This window comes from Suricata suricatta, chromosome X (assembly GCF_006229205.1).
Source record: "Suricata suricatta isolate VVHF042 chromosome X, meerkat_22Aug2017_6uvM2_HiC, whole genome shotgun sequence".
NCBI lineage: Eukaryota > Metazoa > Chordata > Mammalia > Carnivora > Herpestidae > Suricata > Suricata suricatta.
The window spans coordinates 80,292,716-80,305,186 of record NC_043717.1 but is presented as its reverse complement, the minus strand read 5'-3'; positions in this window follow the sequence as shown (position 1 = coordinate 80,305,186).

Sequence of the window (12,471 nt, the reverse complement as noted above, 5' to 3'; positions counted from 1 at the left end):
GATACAAAAGGATAAGAGAGCTTTTAGGCAAATTCACTGTGTTCCAGAAAAAAAAAAAGCTCTTTAAGAGTATCAGTACGTATAAAAATATTCAGCAACTGACAAGGCCAAATCTCCAATATCTGACTTTTAAGCAAAGATTACTAGGTATGCAAAAAATGCAGAAAGATATGTTATAAGGGAAATAATCAGTTAAAACTACTCTGGATCTGACACCAATATTAGAATTGACAGAGAAAGACATTAAAGAAGATATTGCAACTGCTTTGTATACCAAAACTTAAAATATGGTAGAGTTATTTTAATATTTATTTATTTATTTTGAGCAGGGGGAGGTACAGAAAGAAAGAGGGAGAGAGAGAATCCCAAGCAGGCCCCACGCTGTCAGCACAGAGCCTGACGTGGGGCTCAATCTCACAAACTGTGAGATCATAATCTGACCCAAAATGAAGAGACAGATGCTTAATATGGAAGTTTTTTTCTTCGTTTTTGTTTTTTAATAAAAACCAAATGAAACATCTATAAATGAAAAAGGCAATGTATGAGATAGAAACTATGCTGGATAGGGTAATGACAGATTAGATATTACTGAAGAATAGATTAATAAACTAGAAGATACAGTGGTAGAGAAAAACTCAAAACAGAGAAAGTAGAATCCAAAGCAAAGAAAATGGCTTCAGTTAGCTGAGGGACAACTTCAATAGCCTAACATAAAATACAATAATAAATAAATATTTTTTCTGTGCCTCCCCTACTCTTTGAATGGCAAGCCAGTATTTAATGTTAATTCTCCACAAATTGATCTATAGATTTAATGAAATCCCAATCAAAGGAAGGGAGGCACAGAAATACTATTTTAAAAAATAATATCCATAATGGTCATTTAGCTAGATAATTTTATAGAATTTACAACAAAGCTGAAAGAAATAATGAATTTAGCAAGGTTGTAGGACATAAAATCAACCTATAAAAACCAATTTTATTTCTGTGTACTAGCAATGAACAAGCGTAAATTGAAAGAAAAACCATTTAAAAGACCATCAAGAACACGAAATATTCAGTGATAAACTTGACAAATCCATACACTAAAAATGACAGAATGTTGCTGAAGGAAATAAAGGAAGGCCTAAATAAATGGAGAGAAAGAATTCATTCATTGGCTGGCAGATTGGGTATTTACTATTAATTCTCTCCAAGTTGATCTATAGATTTAATGAAATCCCAATCAAAATTCCAGCACTTTTTCTTGAAATTGGCATTCTATAATTCATATGCAAATGCAAAGAAGTCAGGATATCAAAACAATTTTGAAAATCAAACAAATTTTGAGAACTAATGTTACCTAATTTCAAGACACATACTAAAGTTGCATTAATCAAAACATCACAGTGTTAATACAAACATAGACAACTAGGCCGATGAAAGAGAACTGATTCCCCAGAAATAGACCCACACATCTATGGAAAACTAATCTTTGACACAGGTACAAAGGGAATTCAGTAGAGAAAGAGTTGAAGCTGGAAATCGGATATCCATTTGTTTAAAAGAAGGAACTTCATATCTCAAAGAAATACAAAAATTAACCCAACATGGATCCTGTAAACTGCAACGATACTCATTCTGGAAGAAAGCATAGAAGAATTTGTGTGTGTGTGTGTGTGTGTGTGTGTGTGTGTGTGTGTGTGTGCACGCAATTTACCTTTCATTAAGGCAAATTTTGGGAGAGGTTCAACACCAATAGCACATCTATGATACAATGAATTGCTAAATTTTACTTCATCAAAACCAAAAACCCTTGTTCCCCCTCCCCCCAACCAAAAGCCAAAAACCAAAAAACATTGTCAAGAATGAAAACGCAATTGGGGTGCCTGGGTGGCTCAGTTGGTTGAGCTTCTGATTTTGGCTCAGGTCATGATCTCACTGCTCTTAAATTCGAGCCCCACATTGGGTTCTGTGCTGACAGTTAGCTCAGAGCCTGGAGCCTGCTTCAGATTCTGTGTCTTCCTCTCTCTCTCTGACTTTATCTCTGTCTCAAAAATGAATAAATGTTAAAAAAAATTTTTTTCAAAAGAATGAAAACACAGGCCACAGTCTAAGATAAAATATTTCTGAATCATGTATTTGCTATAGAACTTCTATCCAGAACACACTATGTACTCTCAAAACTCAGTAATAAGATAATAGTTTTAAAATAGATAAAACATTGTACAGACATGTTGCAAAAAAAATAACCTATTGAGTGGACAATTTGCACATGAAAAGTTGATCGACATTAATAGTCATTAATGCAATACTATTGCTCATATATTAGGCTTGCTAAAATTATAATGATTGGCCATTCCTACTTTCTCATACATTGCTGGTAGGAATGAAAACTGATAGAACCATAGTGGAAAGAAGGCTTGACAGAATTGTTTTAGGTTACGCTTACATCTGCCATATGATCCAGTCTTTCTCTACTTAGGTGTTTGCCCAAGAGAAGTGAAGTCATATGTTCAGACAAAAATGTATATACACAGAAATATGTAGATGGTGGGTCAAAATTCTATTTTTATATATGGTCTGGCTCTTATCCATTGGTATATTCAGTCTATCATATTTTAATAAATAGTTTCAATATTTTAAAAATCTGTATACATTAATTTATTTGGAGAGAGAGAGAGCGAGAAAAAGAGGGTCAGAGAGAGAGAGGGAGAGAGAAAATCCCAAGCAGGCTCCATGCTGTCAGGACAGAGCCTGACACGGGGCTTGAACTCACAAACTGTGAGATCACAACCTAAGGCTGAAATCAAGAGTCAGATGCTAAAACTGACTGTGTCACTCAGACATCCCAAACAGATTTAATATTTTGAAATAAACATGTAATGTAGTTAAAGGAGGGGGAAATGGAAGGAATTTAGAATAAATGCTGGCTAAAACTATAACTTCAGGGTCAACTATAGGAAGAAATTAAGCAAATCCCTGAGAATTAATGAGCTGTAAAAGGCAGAGACAGATTGGTTAAAGTGCAGTTTTGTTGCTAAGGCCAGAGATTCCTGAAAGTGACTTTGTAGTCTTTTCAAATTGTGAGAAAAGACCAAGACAGTCTTTTGGATATTGGATCTAAAAATCTCAGTTATTAAGTGGAAGTATATATCACACATGAGACAAAGAGAGCAATGAGTTGGTGAGAATCAGCACATGGAATTAAAAGAGAAACAGAGAGAGAGAGAGAGAGAGAAGCTGAGAAAGAGGCAGACAGAAAGACAAAGAGAGACAGAGGACAGCAAGAGAGCAAGAAAGGCCAAAGGAAACAAATAAAAATGCCAGAACACACAGGCAAAACAGAAGTAGGAAAAAGTGATCACGAGGAACCGTGGTTGGTATTTGTACAATGTATACCACTGCCTCCAACAAATTCCATCTTGAAAGCAAGAGCCTTCACAAATTTCTTTTTTAAGAAAATGGAAAGGAAAGAAAGTTTATGTGTTAGAGAGGGTGTTTTTCTTCCTACAACGAACTTGATATCTATGGAAGAAATAGTCCACACAGAGAATAACAGAGTAAGAATCTACTAGAAGGAAACTTGATTGTCAAAAGCAGAGAGGATTTGATTCTTCTGGGTATTAGAGAGGCAGGTTAGATGCATTTGGGATGTCAAGGCTTTTCCATTTTTTTGGGAGACCTGTAGGCTAAAGAAAACAATCTCTTCATAAAGAGGATCTCGCCCAAAGACGTGGAGAGTCATAGCAGAAGAGAACTCCAATTTTCCTTCCTTTTTTTCTCTCTTCACTTTTTCCACTCCCAGGAGGAATCTCTTCTCAGACAACCCATCTGTAAAATGTAATTTAAATAAATGGGTCTGTCCTAAAGTTACATGAATTCCAAAGAAAATAAACCATCTGAAATTCTTATTTCTATAATTCAACATCTGTTGTTTTTCTTTTCGCTTTTTCTCAAATACAAGAAAAAATGTCACTCCTGGGCTGAATGGAGCATTGCATACCAAATTTTTATAGAAGGGTTTTTTAATACTTGAGTGATTGGGCTATAAAGTGAGAAATTCTAAATTAATTTGGGATGATGGTAAAATGTATCACTTCGTTTCTCCCATCTTTTCTTGGAAAAAAGAAAAGGCTTAGATCACCTTGCCTTCCATATTCCATAGTCTTCCTTACATTGTGCCCCCAAAAATGTTTAGCTTGGCTACTGAAATGTGGGGTTGAATTTACAGGCCATGCTAGATCACTAATCTTCATTTGGAATGCAAATTTAAGCAGGATATGATAGTTGGGGCCGAGTGGTTAGGAAGAGTGAGAGGGAGAAAGGCAAGTGGAGCATATGCTGGATAAAATCTATGATCTTTCAGAAAGCATCATAGAAAATAGCAATTGTCTGCCCTCCCCCCCACCAAAAACCTTACTTCCTGTATTTCCTATACCACTTATATGGTCTTGTAAACATATAGTGTTTGGTTATTGGAGCTAATTCTGTACTCTGCTAATCTCTTTCACTGGTACCAACAACAACAGCTCAGAAATGTGTACTGAATGAATACAAATAAGCAAGAAAGAAAGGGAAGGGAACAGGGAAGCAGGGAGAGTGGGTGGGGAGTAGATAAGAAGTCTCTGCAGGTTATCACTATGTGGAGATAGAATGCTTTATATGATATCAAAGTCCTCCAACTAAGAGCATAAATTGATGATGCAAGCTGAAATTGTTTCTCTTTCCTAGATCTGTTTTTGTCTCCCACTTTTGCCCCTCAACAAGAAAGCAAACCAGTGATAAAATAACACCATGACTGGATAGCAGTAAGCCCTAATCCCCTCTAAAAGCATCAGTAACTTTTTGTTATGAGATTGCTTTGAAAACAATGATCCTTAGCTGACATTGCACTTTCCGTCCTGTCTTCCTCAGCCTACCCTGAACTCTTTCGGTAGTTTTCATATTTTACACCACATTGTTAGATTATTATTTATATATAAAGCTCGTATTTGATTTTATGTCACTGTTCTATTTAACTAAATACATTGTAAACTTCTAGAGGGACTGGACATGGCTTCGCATTCTTGAATGTCTTCATATCATCTACCATGATATTTTGCATCCAGTAGTTTACTCAGCAGGTATGTTTGGTATTTAATATATTATTGGAACAGGACTTCTATTTGTGTGAGCATCCCTATTCTTTCCATGTTTTCCATCTTACTATTAAAAAAAGAAATCCCTGCTGGATCTCCTGAGTGGCTCGGTTGGTTAAGCGTCCGACTCTTGATTTTGGCTCAGGTCATGATCTCATGGTTTGTGAGTTTGAGCCACACTTGACAGGATGAAGCCTGCTTGGGGTTCTGTCTCCTGCTCTCTCTGCCCCTCCCCTGTTCACACACACTCTCTCTCTTAAATAAGTAACATTTAAAAAGTCCACAAAACCCTGCACATATAACAATAAATAAGCATGGGGGATTTGGAAAGATGGAAAAAGTAGATTGTCTGCCTGTGGACATTGGGACTTGAGGAATGACATGGCTGCACGTTCTCTGGGTGCCTCCCATATATCAAAAACAAGGTGCTATAGAATCCTCCAACCTGGAACTGCTCACAAGCACAGACAAAAATAAATGTTCCAAGAAACACCTGTTCTGTCTAGCAAAAGGACCAGAAAAAGCATGGCTTAATAACAGAAAAGTTTCTGGAATTCTCACTACTCCAGCCGAACCCCCAAGGGAAGCCACACACTACTGTCCTGTGGTTTTGGTAGGGCTGAGTGGAGAGGAGTTGATCTTGCACTCTACTCCCAACCCTGACAAAAGTAGGTAGCAACACCCTTATTCCCCAACCGGTGGTGATTGCCGTCAAGCATGGAACTAAACTTTCATCTCCCACCGGGCAGAAGACAGTGGTGCTTGAATTCCCAAGCCATGGAGTATCAATGGGGTCCAGCAGTGATCAGAGCTCCCACTCCCAGTGGGCAACAAAGAAATGTAATGAGGTGATGTGAAATGGGCTAAGTTACCCACTTAAGGTGAATTTCCACCTTACTTATTTGCAATCTGGAAGTATGAGTCCGTGATCTACTTTTGCCAGGGTGGTGTTGGTAGAGCCAGTGGGATTCGGAACATACACATTTGCCCTGGCCTTCATGCTGCACCTTGTCAAAGTAACTGCCTACTAAAATAGGAGAGTACATAGGATCCAGAGCCTCATAATTATTATTATACAAAATATCCAGGATACAACGGAAAATTACCTGTAGAACAAAGATCCATAATATAGCAATGTGAATGAAAAATGACAATAAACAGACATAGACACCGAGACTAATTCGATGTGGGAACTTTTTGACAAGAATTTTATTTTATCTTATTTTTTTAAGTTTTTTATTTTGAGAGAGAGATAGCGCAAGTGGGGGAGGGGCAGAGAGTGGGAGAGAGAGAGAATTCCAAGCAGGCTTTGCACTATCAGCACAGAGCCTGACACAGGGCTCGAACCCATGAAACTGTGAGATCAGAACCTGAGCCGAAACCAAGAGTCTGAGGCTTAACTGACTGAGCCACCCAGATGCCCCTCTGACAAGAATTTTAAAGCAAAATGTTTCAACAAGCGATTTTTGTAGTGGATTTTATTTTTTAAGGGAAATTTTAGATTCAGAGAAGTATTGAGATGAGATGTACAGATTTCCCATAGACACTGTGCCCTCACGTGTGCATAGCCTCTCCCATTATCAATATCCCCCACCAGAGAGGTGTATTTGTTGCAGCAACTAAATGTACATTGACACGTCATTGTCACACAAAGCCCCTAGCTTACATTAGGGTTCAGTCATGGTGTTGCACATTCCAAGATTTTGGACAAATGTATAACGATGTGTATCTACCATTATAGTATCCTACAGAGTAGTTTTGTTGTCCTTAAAACCTGTGCTCTGCCTATTTATCTGTCTCTTCCCCCTAATTCCTGGCAATCTTGGATCATTTCACTGTATCCATAGTTTTGCCTTTTCCAGAATGCCACTCAGTTGGAAACACACAACATGTAGCCTTTTCAGATTGGCTTCCTTCACTTAGTAAAATATTTTGCAGAGAAACTAATCTGAACGTTTGCATAGTCATCAACATCCAAGTTCTGATATAAAAGCAGAGACTGTGGGCACCTGGGTGGCTAAGTTGGTTAAACATCCAACTCTTGATTTCAGTTCAGATCATGATCTCATGGTTGGTGAGATCTGGCCCCACATCAGGCTCCAAGTGCTGAAAGCTCAGAGCCAGCTTGGGATTCTCTTTCCCTCCTTCTCTCTGCATCTTCCCCCACATGCTTCTCTCTCTCTGTCTCTCTCTGTCTCTCTCTGTCTCTCTCTGTCTCTGTCTCTCTCTCTCTCCCTCCCTCCCTCCTTCTCTCTCTCAAAATAAATAAATAAACTTTAAAAAAAAGAGAAGACTAATTTTAAGATGGTTCCAAATTTGGTGATCGGTAAGGTAAGCATGATAGAAATAACACAATAAGGAAGTAAGGATTCTAGTCAGAGAATACTTCAGTGACTGACCATTGGGTCCAGACTAGAGAAAAGTATACTGAGTTCAGAGCAAATGCAGTAAAGGAAAATTGAAAAATGTGACAGGAAATCAAAACAATTTCAAAAAGCAGGTATAATGGGATGGAAGGAGCTGGAAAAAGAGAGGGTTGTGGTCAGATAGTAGGATCAGAATTCACGATGTAGCTGTGTAAATGGGTTTCTAAAACCCAGTGCATGTGAATGTTTGGGGAGTCAAGGGTCTTTGAATGGTTGATGGATGTTAAAGTCATTCGAGAAAATGAAAGGACTAGGGTCGGAAAAAATTGGTAAATAAGGAAGACTATACTTTAGATTGACAGATAATCAGCAGCAAACATTAATGTAGTTCTTACTAAATGCTAGGGAGGGTTCTAAGCACTTTACCTATACAGTAAAACCTTGATTTGTGAGCATAATTCTTGCCAGAAACATGCTTATAATCCAAAGCACTTGTATATCAAAGTGAATTTCAAGAACCATTGGCTCACTTTTGATCATATGATGTTCGCCATCACGTACTACTCATATTGCAAGATATCACTCATTTATCAAGTTAAAATTTATCAGAAATGTTTGCTCGTCTTAGGGAACACTCAGAACATGTTACTTACAATCCAGGGTTTTACTGTATTACGTTATATAAATTGTCACAACTTCCCTATTAAGAAGATATTATTGACACGTTACAGATGAGAAAACTGAGACACAGGGTTGGTAAGTATCCTGTCTAGCTCTACTGCCAAATAAATAAAAGAACCAGGACAGAAGCACAATCTGATTCCAGAGTCCAAATTCTTTTTTTTTTAATTTTTTAATGTTTCTTATTTATTTTTGGGAGATAGAGAGAGACAGCACGAGCAGGGGAGGGTCAGAGAGAGAGAGAGAGAGAGAGGGAGACATAGAATCCATAGCAGGCTCCAGGCTCTGAGCTGCCAGCACAGAGCGCAATGCTCGGTTCGAACCCAGAACCGTGAGATCATGACCTGACCCGGAGTGGGATGCTTAACTGACTGAGCCGCCCAGGAGCCCTGAGTCCAAATTCTTTAACCATGCCATGACTGGACATCAGACAACAAAGGGCAGAAGGTGTCATAACTAGGTTTCTAACAATATAGGATATTAAATCTGTAGGCCATGATATTAATAGCATCTGTTTGAGAAGACCATGCATGAAATAGTGAGCCTTGAAAAGATCTTGGTTTCAGTTAAGGCAAAGTCTTTGTATATGGAGAAGGTTGGTGCCCCCACCACCACATATGGATTTGGTATTCACCATTATCTTATAGGCCAACGCATTTCTGTTTGCAAGCAGCTGTAACTGTCTTGGGGCTTTCTGTGGCCAAGGGCATGGGCATATAATGACTGGGGAACAAACCTTTCAGTAGGCGGGATGATGACCCCCTAATGTCTTAATTCTAGAAACCTATGAATATGTTAGGTGATACAAATAAGAAAAAAAATAGTTTCTAATCAGATAACCTTGTCATAGGAGGAGTAGCCTGAATTATCTGGGTAATGTAATCACAGGGTCCTTATTAGTGGAAGAGGGAGGTGGAAAAGAGAGAACCATAGATGGCCCCTGAGAAGGACTTAGGTTGCCAGATGCTGGCTTTGAAGTTAGAGGAAGTGTATCATGAGCCAAAGAAAGCCTCTGGAACTGGAACATGAAATGGAGGTGTGTTCTCCTCCAGAGCCTCCAGAGGGAAATGCCACCAGGCTGACATTTTGGTTTTAGCTCACCAAGATTCATTTTGGACTTCTGACCGACAGAACTGTAAGATGAGTAATGATAATAATAGTCATAATAATAATAAGCAACGACAATAAGGAATTTGTGTTGTTTTCAGCCACTTGATTTGTGATGCTTTGTTAAATCAGCTGTGGTAAACTAATACAACCCTGGGCCAATGATGGACAGGACTTGGAAAATGAGCACCCAAGCTTCCTGTCTCTTGAGTGGAACAGTGTAAGAAGACCTTGAGTTGTTCTTGGAAGTCCCTAGCAAGACTGAACACCAGTTACCCACACCCAGACCTTTACTGATACTTCCTGGGATCAAATTTTCAATAAACTACCTGCATACTAATCCATGGGATTGCTTCTGGGGCAACCTGAACTAAGATAGATAATTAAATTTCTATGAAATTCAGGAGAATGTAGGGGACTTTTTTTTTCTTACAAAGTGATGATTTCCAATAGAAAGTATCTATAAGGAGGACTGTAGAAAGATAATGAGCCATATTTCTGGGACATTCAGGATGATACAACTTTTGATCAAAATTTGGGGGCACATAAATGGTGCCTATCCATTTATTAAAACATAATTATTCAAATGGTTAGTTTCTTAAATATATTAATGTAATTTTGTCTCATCTCTTCAGCATCACTGAAATGGTCAAAATGTAATTTTCCTGAAAATAAATTAAATATAGATTTAATTAAACTGTTCTTTTGAACTTTGCACAGTGCAATGGAAAGTGAATTATGTTATTATTAATACTTTAATTAACCATCTTTCTCACTTTTATTTAATTATATAAATCCTAATTTAGAACAGTACCTTCAAGGTAGAAATATACACACATCTAATATTTCATTGAAAAATTAAAGATTATGCCCATTTTGTACCAGGCAAATGTATCAATCCCATTTGATTTATATCAATAGCCATAGTCTAATAGGTTAATAACTTAATTTCACTTATTCACAGGCCATCGAAGAGTTTTGGTTTCTGTATAAAACTCAAGTTCCATTACCTGCAAATCATTATAGTTGAAATTATGATTGAACATATTGACTTAATGAAGTCAGTCAACTTTTTAATTTAGCATATAGTATGAATGTAGTAGGAATACTTGGTTCAGTTCAACGGCCTTCCGAGGATGTTTTTACTTCAAGGTACTGGAAGAGCCGTGGTTTCCAATCCCTGCCCCATCACAGTTACACACACTGCTCTGTTGCACGTGGGAAATGGACAAATACACAGGACCCAACAAGAGTGACGGGGCAGGAGGGTGTGACCTCATTGACTGAGAATCTTCTTTTAAGAATAAAGAGGATTAGGGGCACCTGGGGGATTCAGTCTGTTAAGGGTCCGACTCTTGATTTTGGCTCAGGTCATGATGTCAAGGTTTCATGGTTTCAAGCCCCATGTTGGACTCTGCACCGGCAGTGTGGAGCCTGCTTGGGATTCTCTCTCCCTCTCTCTCTGCCCCTTCCCTGCTTGTGCCGTCTCCAACTCTCTCAAATAAATAAATGAACTTTTAAAAACTGTTTTTTAAAAAAAGAACAAAGAGGATCAACCGTTCTGTGATAAGGTTGAGAGTGTCTGGAAGTTAGTTAATAATTAAGTAGAGAACATAATTGAAAATCTTGGGAAAGAGGGAAGAGAAAATTAGACACAATAACAGGATGAGCATACAAGAGAGGACATATTTAGAATGTTGGTAGATATGTGAGTTCATACAGAGGGGCAGGGAATCAGTATTCTTGGGCAATAATGAGTTTGATAACCCTATTTTCCAAACTTTTAATGGGAACACACAATCTGACAAATGTGAATGTATTTGGAGAGCAAATGGGGTAAGATATTCGAAATTCACATGTGTTTTGGAAATCCAGATGACCGATGTTATATAATTTCACCCACAAGTGAGTAACCATGGGAAGACTGGGAAACTAACACAAGTGAAGTTAGCAGTGTACCATGCAAGGCAGTGCTTAATTCTCGTAAACAAACTTTGGCTGTCTCAAAGAAAATTCAAACTGACCTAAACTTCAAAGAATATGTACGAATTGAAGGAGGAAGAAAATGAAGAAGAAATGATGTTTTTTTTAGGGGATTCGTTGAGTCCAGCAGAGAAGTAAGTTCAAGGTGTGGGAGACAGAACTCAGAAAATGTTTGGGACAGGAGGTAGAGTGGAGGCACATGGTAAGAAGCACATCCTGACTAAGAATTTTCCTGATGATCGGTACTGTTTGCAGCCAGCCACCTTATAACTATTTAGATGTCAGATGATTTCTTCTTAAAATAGGTCTGTGTCATAATGCAACTGGCCCCGCGATCTCTCTTGGGATGATTTATAGTATCCTTTTATTTGGGGATCATGTTTGGTCAGAACTGGAGACAAAATCATGAAATTAGGGAAAATCTATTACTAATGTCCTAGCCTTCCTTTTCCACACCCATTTTGGCTGTCTCTCTTGCCCTCTCTTACACATCAGAGTCTCCACCCCAGGACTCCCATGTTGCCTGACCCATTTTTCATGGCAGAGAGGAAATCAATCTTATGAAAGAATTAACAATTTGGAATAATCGTGGAACCCGCCTCATTTTTAGAAAGATTTTCTCATAGGTGATAGAATAACATTCGATACTGAAATGCTAGCTGCGGATTTTTTCCTACACTGCTGGATGGAAGACTATTGTGGGTGAATTGTGTGAATCATATCACATGGGTAATTAACGGCTTACTATATCTACCTTTGAGGCTAGGCCAGCTTATGCAAATTCAGAGTTGTGACTTCTCCCATCATGCAAATAAGGATTTCCTCTGTTATTTGCCTCCTATGCTAATCCTAGAATATGAATATTCTTGCATGGCTTAACTTTCCTATTTCAATTTGAAATTATAAAACCTCAAGTGTGGGCCTTTTTACTAATTTCTTCACTTGTACCAAAGGACAAGCACTCGGAGTGTCCTCAGGATTACCAGTCTTGCTTCTAAATAAACAGCTTATCTTTGTCTCCAATTTTATGCGAGTTGATATTGACAAAAGAACTTGGTGTTTGTGTTTGTATATCCTGGCTCCGTGGTGCTTAAAGATGCAAATGAACTTTCTATTTACATATGCTTACACCGTTCCGTTGATGCCATTCAGAATTCAAAACTCAAAAAATCTCATAACAAACTACTCTATGTGCAATTGTGTCAAATGTATAG